The sequence below is a fragment of the Amia ocellicauda genome, chromosome 8 (assembly GCF_036373705.1).
Source record: "Amia ocellicauda isolate fAmiCal2 chromosome 8, fAmiCal2.hap1, whole genome shotgun sequence".
Classification (NCBI taxonomy): domain Eukaryota; kingdom Metazoa; phylum Chordata; class Actinopteri; order Amiiformes; family Amiidae; genus Amia; species Amia ocellicauda.
The window spans coordinates 35,354,841-35,370,390 of record NC_089857.1 but is presented as its reverse complement, the minus strand read 5'-3'; the positions used below and the strand labels follow the sequence as shown (position 1 = coordinate 35,370,390).

The window sequence follows — 15,550 nt, the reverse complement described above, 5'->3', positions numbered from 1 at the left end:
GGCAATGAAAGAAGCAGGTCACACTGATATGTCGCTGGTTTCTTGGTCAGAATGTTCTGTTGCCTGAGTTAATCGCACATCCAAGAAACCTTCCATAATGCATCTCATGCGAAACCTCTTGATGCTTGTATCACGTGACGATTCAACAAAGAAATGAAATCTAGTAGCTTTGTTTACATAAACTGGATATCTATGAAATAAGGAGAGATAACCGTTCCAGTTAATTATTTAAAAATGTTTCACTACAGTTTAATACATTACTGAAAGTATTATTGGCCTAAGATGTGAACAGATGATCTGTGGCCTGGATAAAAGTGAGACAGACCTAGAACTCCAGTAAAATTACATTCAATTGGAGTAATTAAACAAATAATTGTAGTCTCAGTAGCCCAAAATAAAAACTCTTTCTTCCAAAACAGAAGCTTTACCTGTAGCAATATTCCTCTTCCCCACTCTGTCAGCAGCTGCCTTTGTAATGACTAATTGGCCTCAAAACCGTGCAGTTCTACTGGCCTTCTGTTCCACTATATCACAAATCTTCCATCTACATCTTTGGGGGCCTGAAGACAAAAAAGCAGTACCCTTTTTATTCTCTGACCAATATTGTAATCAACAAATAAAAATTAAGCATTTTCTTAATCTTATTATTCACCACACATTTTCATTTTCTTCACCGCATAGCCACACATGAGCACTCTGGTGATGGTCAAATAAATGCTATTATTACTCTGCAACAATTACTCATTACTGTAGTACAGTACACACAGTAACCACAACCTGAATCCATATAAGAGATTAAAGTCAAGATCAATGTTCTTCTAAACCAACAAAATCCATGTCATGTCAATACATAGACAAAAAAACACTCAACGTGTAACTGAAGTGAACACATCAGAAAATATGTTAAATCCTTTTTATGTTTGACATAACTGCCATACAATACAATAAAATTGCTTGAAACAATCTAACCTTTGTATTCACTACCGGTCAAAAGTTTTAGAACACCCCCATTTTAGCCTGGGGGCTAAACACACAGTCTGCTCTGGGGGGGTCTCATATTCAGATGGTCACAGATCACTCAGTTTCAATCAGATTTCTTTACAAGTAGGCTTGTTTTGATCAACAACCTAATGATTATTCCAGTATGTATTATTTGATGTTCTATCAAACACAGAGAAGTTCAGATCCAATTATGTCAAATCGCTGTGTATTAGTACACTGTAAACAGTTTTCCATCTTGACATTTTGAGCTCTCTATGGGTGTGTGTTGCTTCTACAAAAACATGGATGGCCTTGTTTTGATCAGTAGACTCTCTGGTTCCAGAATACGTCATAGTTGTCAATATTTTCTGAGATTTTGTATTGCTACTCAGACCAAGTATCCCCCCACAAAAAAACAAATGTTTCACATCAGAGAATGCTTCACATCAAAGCTGAGAGGTCTCCACTTATGGGATACCAAACACTTGGCAATCAACACAACAGTGGAGAGTGCACATGGGATTAAAGAGAAGCACACAGATTTGGTGCCCTTTTAAGAGTACCAGAGGGGTTTGTCAGCTTAAGGGGTTACATTTTGTTAAAACGATGTTATGATTTATTTTTTATCTCCAGTTGTTTATTTGTTCTATGCTTTAATTTCAGAGTACATTAAACATTAAGAGATTAACCTGCATAAATTTCAATGAAAACTGGAAAAATGTAGGTGTTCCGGTAGTGTACATTGTAATGGAGTCTAACACGTTTCCCCAAGTATATATTATATTTTGCATGATTTATTGGTATTTAAAACTATTCCATCAATAACACTCATAATTGCTGCAACTTATTTTCAACCTCATTCATTTTTACCGACCTGGTCCTTTATTGCTGCGGTCACATATTCTTGGTCAGATGTTGATGAACCTGGTTGTGTTTTGTTCTAAAAGAATAAATATGAGATTATGGCCGCTGAATTATGAGGGCGGGCTTGAGTCAGCTGCTTTTCATTGCGTTCCCTATACATACAGTATATGCAATTAATGGCTGTATTCGTGTCATAATGTAGTTGAATATATATATATATATATATATATATATATATATATATAATGTGTATGTAATTTTCGTGGTGGCCACAACACCACGAGATAGACACAGCCAGCGCCGAACGGTTTAAAAAGCCGAGCAAGTTCTTTGTCGTGACAGTCTGACCATTGGCCAATAAAGATAATGAGATGTACTGGGCACATGAATATTATTTCTTCATTGGCTATTGTCATTTTGTTGATGTTGACATCTGCAGTCGTGCACATGCAATTGGATGAGCTATGTTTCACATGCTGTTGCCAGACTGGCGGAAAATGAAAGCCATAGTGGAAAAAATAGGGGGTGGGGGAGATTTCATGGGCAATTGTATGGGGGGGGAAATCATTTTCAAATGGGGCGATTCTGATTGAAATGGGGGAATTTTACTTTCTCTGTACTTAGGTGCTTATAGATATTGTATTCATATTCATCCTATTTTGGTGATATAGCCCCCAGTCCTCCACCCTAGTCGACAAGTTATTCAGCAACCCTCCGGCCACCAGCCCCTGTGGACAATTCAGGGCATTTTGCATTTATACTATTATTGGATGTTTTAAAAAACTTTTCTTTCAGTGTTGCAGTACTTCATTAATTTTGTTCTTTGAACCTTAAGCTTTGACTTTCATTGCTTATAATATTTTCCAATTTGCCCTCTGAAACAGTGGCAGTGTGCCTGTTTGGCTGGTTCTCTTTGGGCCTATCATTTCAGATAACATGGTGTGTTCTTTCCATAACCTTCCAGACAGCACAAGCCAAACCAAATATAACACCATAAAGCTCTTTCATTCCTTTCATGGAAACTCATACAGCTTTCTTTATTCAGTTTCTTTCCTTGCTTTTCTCTGCATCAAAGCCAGAAGGAAATGCTTAATTTTCTTCAACAAAGAATGCCATTTTGTGTGTCCTTCAATCTTCCTCAGTGTGCCAAGCATGAACCAAAGCATGTGATACACATTGCACCACTTCAAATGAATTGGCTGAACTGATTTGAGTGTTGTTTTGTTTTGTTTTTGCTTTATAGTAATTACAGAACAAGTATTGCATTACATATTTATTTTCCTCTTTTACAAATTTGTTAACACATTTTAATGAGTGAATTGTTTAATCAGAAATGAATGCTTCAGCTATAACATGTCATGAGTAATATCATAGGTGTCACATGTTTGATATTAGGTATTTCATGCCTTTTGGGTATTAATATAATTACCCAGAGAAAGGGTTCTGAAATGGTTTTTTTTTTATTATTATTTGTCAGGTTTTATGAAATGTTCTGTTCTGAAAGTATACAATTTGCCCTGGTTACAAACACACTAGAACACACACACACACACACACACACACAACAATTAGTGTGGTGCATTCAGAAGATACACTTTACCTCATGTTAGGGCGTATGGTTATTCTGGATATGCTGGTTGGTAAAAACTAAAATTAAACAACAGGAATATAACTGCAAAATGTTCTTCTGCATGACTACTTCTTTGTTCCCTTGTCACATAAGCCATGGTAATACTGACTAGGAAAACTGGCAATATTGTAATTCTGTGTCAAAGATAACTGAAACAAGCAAACAAAACATCCCCTTCTGTTTTTCTTCCGAAAATAATTAACATTTAAAAACAAAAACAAAAAGTAATACCATTTTGCCTGCTGAAGTCCCCAGTATGCAATTACCATTACCAGTTAACTGTTAAAGATGAATTAAATAAATAAATAGACTGTATAGATATAACCTATAACTGTATACATCAAATATTTTACAAGTATTTTTCAACAGGTCAGTGTTTAAAGGGGAAACTGCATTTTACAATGTGAATCTGAAAGACAAATGCAAATGTGAAACTTTAGTGCCATCTGCTGTATTTTGATTAATGCTGTCCACAAATAAAGTAAACGTGTTGGGGAAGAAACTGCAAGTTGTCTTTCAAGGTAGTTTCAGTTTATCTGAAAAAAACAGAATAGGGATAATTAATTTATATGAATGGTTGAGTTCTAATCATTTTAGGATTTCTTCCTATGGCATTCACTAAAACTGGATGAGTCGCAGATTGGACATTTTATCAGGAATTATATAATTTAAAAAATCCATACCCTTACAAACAAATAGTATACTAAAGTTTATTTTTGTAAGTATACTTAAGTATATAAAGTACACTATTTTGAATGGATTTTTAAGTAAACTAGAAATGTACTTACAGTGAGGGAAAAAAGTATTTGATCCCCTGCTGATTTTGTACGTTTACCCACTGACAAAGAAATGATCAGTCTATAATTTTAATGGTAGGTGTATTTTAACAGTGAGAGACAGAATAACAACAAAAAAATCCAGAAAAACGCATTTCAAAAAAGTTATAAATTGATTTGCATGTTAATGAGGGAAATAAGTATTTGACCCCTTCGACTTAGTACTTGGTGGCAAAACCCTTGTTGGCAATCACAGAGGTCAGACGTTTCTTGTAGTTGGCCACCAGGTTTGCACACATCTCAGGAGGGATTTTGTCCCACTCCTCTTTGCAGATCCTCTCCAAGTCATTAAGGTTTCGAGGCTGACGTTTGGCAACTCAAACCTTCATCTCCCTCCACAGATTTTCTATGGGATTAAGGTCTGGAGACTGGCTAGGCCACTCCAGGACCTTAACGTGCTTCCTCTTGAGCCACTCCTTTGTTGCCTTGGCTGTGTGTTTTGGGTCATTGTCATGCTGGAATACCCATCCACGACCCATTTTCAATGCCCTGGCTGAGGGAAGGAGGGTCTCACCAAAGATTTGACGGTACATGGCCCCGTCCATCGTCCCTTTGATGCGGTGCAGTTGTCCTGTCCCCTTAGCAGAAAAACACCCCCAAAGCATAATGTTTCCACCTCCATGTTTGACGGTGGGAATGGTGTTCTTGGGGTCATTCCTCCTCCTCCAAACACGGCGAGTTGAGTTGATGCCAAAGAGCTCGATTTTGGTCTCATCTGACCACAACACTTTCACCCAGTTCTCCTCTGAATCATTCAGATGTTCATTGGCAAACTTCAGACGGGCCTGTACATGTGCTTTCTTGAGCAGGGGGACCTTGTGGGTGCTGCAGGATTTCAGTCCTTCACAGCGTAGTGTGTTACCAATTGTTTTTTTGGTGACAAGGGTCCCAGCTGCCTTGAGATCATTAACAAGATCCTCCCGTGTAGTTCTGGGCTGATTCCTCACCGTTCTCATGATCATTGAAACTCCACGAGGTGAGATCTTGCATGGAGCCCCAGAGCGAGGGAGACTTACAGTTATTTTGTGTTTCTTCCATTTGCGAATAATCGCACCAACTGTTGTCACCTTCTCACCAAGCTGCTTGGCGATGGTCTTGTAGCCCTTCCAGCCTTGTGTAGGTCTACAATCTTGTCCCTGACATCCTTGGACAGCTCTTTGGTCTTGGCCATGGTGGAGAGTTTGGAATCTGATTGATTGATTGCTTCTGTGGACAGGTGTCTTTTATACAGGTAACGAGCTGAGATTAGGAGCACTCTCTTAAAGGGAGTGCTCCTAATCTCAGCTCATTACCTGTATAAAAGACACCTGGGAGCCAGAAATCTTGCCGATTGATAGGGGATCAAATAATTATTTCCCTCATTAACATGCACATTTTTGAAATGCGTTTTTCTGGATTTTTTTGCTGTTATTCTGTCCCTCACTGTTAAAATACACCTACCATTAAAATTATAGACTGATCTTTTCTTTGTCAGTGGGCAAACATACAAAATCAGCAGGGGATCAAATACTTTTTTCCCTCACTGTATGTATATACAAATTTTGTACTAAGTAGACTAAATTGGCCCACTTTTTTGTTTATTTAGTACACTTCAAAGTACACTTAAAGTATATTTTAAGTTTACTTTTGAATACTTAAAAGTTTCTGTGTAATGCACTTTCAACTTAAAAAGTAGACTTCATGAAAAATTAAAAGTATACTTTGAAGTGCACTTTAAATTTATGAGGTATACCTTTTGAAATACTTAAAAGTATACTTTTGAATAATTTGAAGTGTACTTTCAATTTATGAAGCAGACTTTTTGAAATACTTAAAAGTATACTTTTTAATATTTTGACTTGTACTTGAAAGTGCACTACAGAGATACTCTTCCAAAGTAATCTCTGTAATACACTTTCAATTTAATAAGATTTACTGAAATATTTAAATGTATACTATAACTATAAATGTTTAAAAACATGGGTCGTAAGTATACTAAAGTTAACTGTTTACTTAAACAATACTTTAACACTCGGGGTCATGTGTCTGGTATGACTTCCACTTCAAACTTTACAAGAAACATACTACTGTATATTTAACATCTTTAAAATAAAGGAATCACTTGTATACCCTTACTGGTAGAAACTCAAGACACAAGATGTGACTCAGACACATTTAATGTTTAGTGAAAGAGTATTTAAACATATTAACAGTACTTAACAAACTTAAAGCAATATTGTCAAACTGACAATACCGACAATCTAGCTATATAGTTTCAGTCCGAAAGGGGGCTAAACAATAGCATAAGCACTTGAACCAGCTTTGAACATTGAAAATATTGATGCCATAATCTGTGCATAGGATGGACTTTGAAATTACAAATAACTAAGAATTCTGGTTGTATATATACAAAAAAACAAAACATCTGGTTGACCTATTTTGACCTACGGTATGTTAAAATGAACATGGTTATTTTAAGTAACAATATGCTTCATTTTTTTTTTCCCGTACATGAAATGCAGGCTCACACACTTTCTGCCTTGACTTGTTTGAAGCATTAATTGTTGCATTTCTTGCGTATGATTCTCCGGACATCTTGCACTGTTACTTCTTTGAATTTCTCCATAGCATGCCCTGTAAAATAAAAATAAAATAAAAAAGCATACTGAGCCGGGCAAGACGACAAGAGACTCTGAATACAGAAGGATATCAGAAAAGAAGATTTCAAGGAGTTTTCCTTCAGACTGAAAATACCCAATAGAAGCTATTTCATAGGCACTCTTGCGGAGGGAATGTTCTCATTTGTTTACTGAAATCATAACGCACCATCACTACCAATTGAACAGCGAAATAATTAACAAAACACTAACAAGAAATTCACAGTGCCTTTAACATAGTACATAGACTTTAAAATTTGTACTTAATGCATCCTACACACCGATTATGGCAGCAATCTTCTCAGGGTCCAAGGCTGGTTTGGATTCAAGGTTTTGTGTGCTCCAGATTGCCGGCCAGTCAGACTGGATGTAGCCAAGGTTTCCCTTCCAAACACCAGGACAGCAAGATCTCCATTGTAGACGGAAAGGTTCAGGCTCTTTAGAGACTTCAATTGGCGAGCAGATACACAAACTGCAAATCCTGGCATCAAAGGTATCTGAAAAATGTTAATTCAAAGGAAGTTCAGAATTGTGTCATTCTGAAGAACTCACCAGCACTAAATTCCTACACAGCCGTTCCTAATGGTAGTGGAACAGTCTCCAAAGAGTAAGAGATACTCTTTAAAAAGAACTGCGAACCTTCAGTGCAGCGACAAGACTCAAACAGTTATCGGGTCAGATACACATACATTAAAAAATCTGAAGGCATGTGTCGTAGCACTGGAGGTTTGCAATTGTTTTTAAAAACAGGTATTTCTTACACTTGGGAAGCTGTCTTACTCAGCACCAATTCAGCGCTGGTGAGTTCTTCAGAACGCCACAATTCTTAATTATTATACATCATTAAACAACACCTTAAATGACAGTAATAACAAACAAAAGATTGTGTTTATATACTGTAGCATCCTTCATACGGGTATGTTTATCTGCTATAGCAGCTTTTAGTTGATAGCACAGCATCTTGTGTATTAGAAACATACCTCATCAATAACATTCCCTGGCACAACACTCAAACATGGAGATGGAGAAGGATTATCTGATGCACTGCACGATGGGGTGGACCATGACGATGGACGTCGCTCCAGCATGGCTTTCAAGGAACTCACAATTGATGGAAAGTCTTTATAAAGAAGTAAAGGTGAAGAAGAAGGATAAGAATTATATTTATCATGCAATGACCATGAAAATCACATTTATAATGAGAAGCAGCCTTATGATATTTTAACATGGGCATGAAGGCACACAACTGTGATGTCTGGGCACACTGCAGTTTTACATCATGAAACGTTTCTTTCCTGGAGAAATTACCTTTGAGGGCACTGAGGATTTCATCACTATTTCTGACAAGTCGTTCCTTTCATTTTCCTCTCCAAGCCTTTTTACCTCCTGACTTAACTTTCTTCTGGAGTCCTCATCTTCCTCTGATTCAGAAGGCTACAACACAAATCAAGTGTACAGTACGGTAGTTTCAACTCACACACCAAGCAACTCCACTAAAATATTAATAATGTAGCCTGCATACAATCTATCCATATAACTCACTGAACAGAATACAATTGCATATTTGCTGCCTAATATTCTAATTTCAAAAAGGTAATAACATAATGCTTACTTGCTGATCAGAAGTGCTTTTCATTTGAACCATCAACTCTTCTTTTACACTTTCTATCATTTTGTTTGCGGCCTTCTTTTCAGGGCAGCGTTCCTTATTGCGCTTTAAAAACAAAATAAAATAATTACATTATTGTAAATAAAAAAATAACGTAGTTAACAAGATAGGTCCATTAGGTCGTCATAAATAATTTTAAAGCAACTGGTTCATCGAGTTGATGTCTCCAACTTCCCCCCATCATCACCTAAAAAATAAACTCACCGCTTAGCATGAGAATCTTGGCCGGATATTCTGCAGTGTTAGATGCTGCTTTTCTGCCAGCGCTGCGCCATCGTACCTGCACCCACCCGTCGTCCCCTTCTAGAGATGGACATTCAGTTATTCTTTTACCAGAGAATTAAATCATTCATTAAATCCGTTCTCCCCACTTCCACAGACTTATCTTGAAAGAAATACAAAGCAAACGCCATGGTGCCAACTGCGAACCATACATTGAAACTCCCAGAAGACGATCATTGGAGGGAAAATTTTTTGAAACGGTTAGCAACGTCACTTCCTTCTTCTGCTTTCGAGTTTAATGGTAGTTCGCAAGCAACGTCACTTCCGTCACCCGCGAAAAATACAACCAAAACATTCTCCAGAAATGTTTAGTCTTTTCTTCTGTATATTATTCTGTATTCTAATAAGGAGTGTATTTGAATCCGGACACATTTCAGTGTTGACAAAAACTTTGCTTTAAAATGACCCAAAGAAGAGGACCTTACAAACGGTACCTTGAGCACCCAGATGAAAGGATTCCCAGAAGAACAAACTACGTACAGATGGAATGAAGAGGTAAGTTCTAGCTAAAGTACGCATATTATAACCACAGTGACTGTAATGGGATAACTTTAGCTATCCTATATGAGGTCACTGAAGCGGGAGTTATACTTGAGGCTCCAGTCGCGGCTGGAACAGACTCGCCTTCAGGAAACTAGTTGGATAGGTAACTAGTTTGCAACTTTTTAACAATATATAACTAGTTTAAAAACAACATGTACAGTATCTAGTTAAACATGGCGTTTTTTCTTTTCTTTTTTCTTGAAGCTGTGTGTTATAAAATGTACTGAACTGACTTACTCTTTCTTGTTGCTTCAGTCTGCAGAGGAAGTTAATGTCAATGAAGAAGACTCCAGATCTGATCCCAACAGCAAAGAGGAAGACATACCCGATCCCAGCAGTGAAGCGGACGACTCTTCATCTGCCATGGTATGTTGCAAGCAAGCGTGTATTTTGAAATGTAACATTGAGCGTTTTCACAGATACAGATTAAGTCTAGTTCTTATATTACTGCCTTTTAGACCAGTTTGACTCATTGACTAATATATATTTTTCAAGAGCCCTAGACTAGCCTTAAACCCTAAAACCGATTTTAGCGTCCGTCACCCACTGAGGAAATACTTCTCTTTCAGCAGCGGAGGTGTGCGCTTGACTTGAGACACAGGGAGATCAGACACATTGTGTCGGAAGATATAATCTCAAGTGCCGTGTGTGATCACGAAAAAATTAGTTGTATTAGCATCATGGAGTGAAATCCACGTACAGAAACAAGTTAATATCCGAGTGTATTAAAAACTTGGATTTCACATGACCGGTGCAGTGCCATGACTAGTTAAAACAAACCGAAGGTTAATAATCGGATCGGTAGCATTCATATTTAATGAACAACTGGACGATGTTTCAGGCTGTTGTCCTGTGAATGGTGTGCAGTCTGTTGTATAACAGCCCCGCAGAGACAGTCAGTATGAAGGCAAACACGATTCAGTTAATGTGTGCCCATTTACAAGATTAATTAATTAATTAATAAATACAGCAGATCTGGGTTTCCCTCAAAAACATTAATAACTAATACATTCGTCCATAAGTCCATAAACGCCATGACTAGTTACAATAATAATAATAAATAGCAAATATTTATTGTTGCACATGGAAACGTTTTCTTACGGTAATGCAATGCTTGTCTGAATATAATGTTGTCTACACGTTCAGCTCTTCCTAATATCTCTGAACAGAAACGTGTATGTATTACGCTGTTTACAATCATGTAAAGCACAAATAATAAAACAGACACAAAACTCCTCTCCACGTCAGGCTGTGTGCGTCTGTGTTTCTGGTGCTCATTTCTACCTGCATCCAGCACGTGTGGAATAACGCAAAGCGTCCTAATGACGAAAAATACTGCCGTAAAGTTCGCAATTTGCGACACCACGATATAAACGATATAGCATAATATGAAACGATAGACGTTTTTCTATCGTCATACGATATATATCGTCATATTGCACAGCCCTAATATATATATATATAATATTATATAATTATCCATTCAAGGAAGGATGGACAGCAGCTCCCTCTAAAAACAGTCCACATTCACCGATGTCTCAAAAAGTATTTATTGGAGGACGATGCTGAGGAAGATCGAAATGCGTAAGCATCATGATGTTCACTTTTTCTCCAATAAATACTTTTTGAGACATCGGTGAATGTGGACTGTTTTTAGAGGGAGCTGCTGTCCATCCTTCCTTGAATGGATAATTATTCTATATAAACTCCTTGGGATAAGGCACCCTGCATTTAAGATGTATTAAAAGTATTGTAGTGCCAGCTATTGTTAAGCTCACATCGGCTGTATCGGCTTTGTAGACGGGTTTCACCTTGCATACCTTTCATTTCTAAAAAATACACCATATGTCAAATTGGTGGTCTTTTATCCTATGTCTGAATGGGATATACGTCTTTTCTTATTCAAATATATGGATTAATAACTTGTATAATTAAAATGAGCTCAAATTAGAAGCCTCATCAGAGCAACATTTTTATTTAATTGATGACAGGGTAGAAAGTTACAGAAATGTCAAAAAATTGGTATCGACATCAACCGATTATGATTATGATTATTATTATTATTATTATTTTTATTTCTTGGCAGACGCCCTTATCCAGGGCGACTTACAACATAAGTGCAAAAATACAGTGAAGTACAAGGCATCAATCATTACAAATTCAATTTAGCTAAAACAGCAATTCAGAATAATACATTTTACAAATTACAATTTACAATTTACACAAGTACAGTAAGAGACTTCCTACATCCTGGACGGTGAAAGCTAAGTGCTGTCAAGATGTAGGGTCACAGACAAGGGCTACGGGAAAGGGAGCAAGGAGGAAAACAATCAAAAACGCGAGAAGCATAATAAAACTGTGAAGTGCTATCTAGCAGGGATAGAGGACTAATATTACAATTACTGTCGGAAAAGTGTCTTGAGTAAGCGCCGGAATGAGTTCAAGGACTCTGCTGTTTTGACTTCAGTGGGCAGGTTGTTCTACCATTTAGGGGCCAAGGATGAGAAGGAGCAGCTCTGGAGGAAGGAGAGCGGAGAGGAGGCAGAGTTAGTCTTCTGGCACTGGAGGAACGCAGTGGTCTGGAGGGCATGTATGGAGAGACGAGTGTCTGAAGGTAACTTGGTGCAGTGTGGTCGAGACAGCGGTAGGTGAGGGTCAATGTCTTGAACTGAATGCGTGCCGCTATCGGGGACCAGTGGAGGGAGCGGAGCAGTGGAGTAGCGTGTGCGAATTGTGGCAGAGAGAATACCAGACGAGCTGCAGAGTTCTGGATGAGCTGGAGTGGGCGGGTAGTAGATGCAGGCAGGCCGGCCAGGAGGGAGTTGCAATAGTCCAGGTGGGAGAGGACCAGTGACTGGACGAGTAGCTGAGTTGAGTAGTCTGTGAGGAAGGGACAGATCCGGCGTATGTTGCTCAGGAAGAATCTACAGGTGCGCGTCAGCGTGGTGATGTGCTGGGTGTAGGAGAGTGCAGGATCGAGGGTGACTCCTAGATTTTTTGAAGAAGAAGAGTGTGGTGGATTCCAAGGGGATTGAGATGGGGAGGTCAGCAGAAGGTGAGGAAGAGTGGGGGAAAAAGAGGAGATCCGATTTGGAGAGGTTGAGCTTTAGGTGGTGCGAGTGCATCCAGGCGGAAATAGCAGACAAGCAGGAAGAGATGCGAGAGGGGATGAGAGGGTCAGAAGAGGGAAAAGACAGGTAGATGTTAGATGTTATATGAACATTGGCTATCGGTGTCGGGCAATACTTTTCTTATCGGTACATCCCTAATATTTTTAATAACATTGGATTTATTTATCTTAAAATTGTATATTTTTTGTCACCTGCTAGTATGCCTTAATTTTTGACGAAGTTACTTATTTTATAGAGGGTAATGTTAATAGCTGCACCCTGAAACAAAATTGCAAATGGAATGCCATCTCTTGTGCGCTATTGCCACAGAGAGAAATCTATTATTTAAAATTTGTGATTGGTATATTTTAGTCTTTTCACCTTCCCTCTCTTCCTCTCTCTCCTTCCCCCTCCCTCCCTCCCTCCAGAACAATGAAGACTAGATTAAGGAAGACAGAGTGGAGGATGGTGACAAACCGTTGTATCCCAGGGCACCAATTTCAAAGGGACAGAGTTTATTGTTGCTCATGACATATGTGCTAAGACACCATCTAACAGGCCAGGCACTGACCTATCTACTTCAAATGTTTAACATATTTTTTCCAGGCTTAGTACCAACTATGCAGTATTTATTTAAGAAGGCATTTGGAAGTACATCTAAATATGAGGTTCACTTCTATTGTAATTGTTGCACAAAATACTAGGGCATGACTGCGAGCTGTCCTTTGCAATGTGACATGTGTAACACAGTCTTTGATGCTGATTCAAACCTAAAGTGTGGTTGTTTTTTTCTTGTGCTCCCATTGTCTGGTCAGATTAAGCAGCTTCTTCAGGAACATGATTTTAGTCTGTCTAGAAAACCTAACGGTGATGATTTGTCAGACATACAATGTGGAGAAGAATACAGGAAGCTGTATGATAATCAAATTCTGGGAAAAGATGACATGACTCTATTATGGAATTGTGATGGAGTACCAGTTTTTAAGAGCTCCAAATGTCAAATTTGGCCTATACAGTGCCAGGTTATTGAGTTAAAACCAGAACAGCGAAAGCAACACATTTTGATGTCAGCCTTATGGTTTGGGCCAAATAAACCCAATATGATGACACTTCTAACACCATTCACAAATGAAGCCTTACACTTAGAAACAACCGGTATTGACTGGAAAGATAGACAAGGGAACACCCATGTCTCCAAAGTGTTTGTGCTTGTGTGTAGCTCAGACTCAGTTGCCTGTCCAATGCTGTGGAACACAAAGCAGTTTTTATGGGTGTGATTTTTGTTACCATTGGTAAATTTACCAGGTGGTAAATTATATCCGTACAGAATACCAGAACCTGCCCTTTGAAATTAAAAAGACCATTATTGTCATGCAGTGTTAGCTTTACCTGAGCAGCCAGTATACGGTTTCAAAGGGCCATCTCTTTTAATGAAACTTGTCCACTTCCAGATGATAAATGGATTTGTTCCAGAATATCAGCATAGTGTGTGCCTCGGAGTACATTGTCCAGTACATTGGCATTCAGATGTCAGAGATTGATTCAAGACTAGTTAACATAAAACCACCTGTTGAAGTAACTAGAGTGCCCAGGTCACTATGTGAGCGAAAGTTCTGGAAGGCTTCAGAATGAAGAGCCTTTCTGCTGTTTTATGCGTTGCCCATGCTGAAAGGTGTTCTTCCTAACAAGTTTTGTAACCATCTTTTTCTTCTAGTGTTTGGAATATACACTTTACTGCAGGACACTGTCAAAATTTCCAAAATTAATGTGACCGGACTAGCGCTCAAACTAGTGTTTGTCATAGAATTTCAAAGACTGTATGGAAAGCAGCATATGACTTTCAACATTCACCTGCTCACACACATTCCACATAGTGTAAATCATTGGGGGCCATTATGGGCAACTTCAACATTTGCATTTGAATCTAATAATGGCCAGCTACTCAAATACTTTCATGGAACTCAGTATGTCCCTAAACAAATAGTTACAACATTTATGTTATGGAGGGAATTGCCTGAAAAGGCCAAAAATGTCATGGCTGGAGCGAGTGAGAAGGTTCAATCTTTTTATGATGAACTTTATTTTAACAACCGTAAAACTGAAAAGTGTGACTTAATAAATAACATAGTCAGAGGGTTTGGTCATCCACCATTACAAAAGGACATTTCAGTACCCACAGGCTTGTTATGGAGCAACTGTTTGGGAACCTAAGTTATTGTTTTTGGTCCTACAGTCGCTTTTTGGTCAAAGGAGTTCTGTTTCACACTCAAAAATATGACCGAATTAAGAAACGAAACAACAGTGTGGTATTACTGATGGATGGTACGATTGGCTTGATCATTGATTTAGTCGTTTTCAAGCATATGTGCTTACATGAAAACCCTGTAATCTGTGGTTGTATGAAGCGCTGCTGTGTGATAGTTGAGGAACTTCTGACATCTAGCAGGCCACTATGTCAAGATGTACAAGTAAACATAAAGAGTAGCTTCACACACGAAGTGAGAAAGAAAGGAAACATTTTTACAGTCTGCCCTGATGTGATCAAAATGAAATGTGTGTCTGTCAGTGTATATGGAAAAACCTACATCATCCCACTGCCAAATTCATATAAACGGGATTAGAGGTCCATTCAGCAGTTTTGTCTGTTCTGTTGAATTTGTATATGTTTTAAAATATAATCATTTCCTGTCTGTCTGGGGCTTTCAGTCATATTACTTTCAACAAAATGTGGAGCAATAAAAAATATAATTAATTAAATGTTTCATCTGACTTTTCTCTGTGTTCCATACACATAATACATAATACATAATACATACAGTAAGTGCTGTAGCTGAATCGATTTATAGACAATTCCATTAATGCAATTGATAACTCTTTAATAGTAGTACGGCACAATAATGTTTTGGCAGTAATAAAGGTTACAGCTTCAGTATGCAGTGCATAATAAAATTTCCTTGACATGAATACTCAGTATAGATGAATCTAAAAATTGTAACTTC

At 38.1% G+C, this 15,550-nt stretch overlaps 2 long non-coding RNA genes across 3 annotated transcripts; one reads left to right on the top strand and one right to left on the bottom strand.

Moving 5' to 3' along the window:
• Positions 1–6,451: 6,451 nt before the first annotated feature.
• LOC136754941 (uncharacterized) lies at positions 6,452–9,769 on the bottom strand. 2 transcript variants are annotated; one of them, XR_010817608.1, is made up of 7 exons: positions 9,679–9,769; positions 8,821–8,919; positions 8,560–8,661; positions 8,256–8,381; positions 7,928–8,067; positions 7,229–7,444; positions 6,452–6,924 (listed from the first exon to the last, which is right to left on the bottom strand). It is a non-coding gene; the product is annotated as an uncharacterized LOC136754941 (long non-coding RNA). The 2 variants fall into 2 exon arrangements; XR_010817609.1 differs by lacking the exon at positions 9,679–9,769 and having other exon boundaries at positions 8,821–9,209.
• LOC136754942 (uncharacterized) lies at positions 9,686–15,276 on the top strand. Its single transcript, XR_010817610.1, has 3 exons — positions 9,686–9,807; positions 11,933–12,055; positions 12,980–15,276. It is a non-coding gene; the product is annotated as an uncharacterized LOC136754942 (long non-coding RNA).
• The last annotated feature ends 274 nt before the right edge of the window (positions 15,277–15,550 follow it).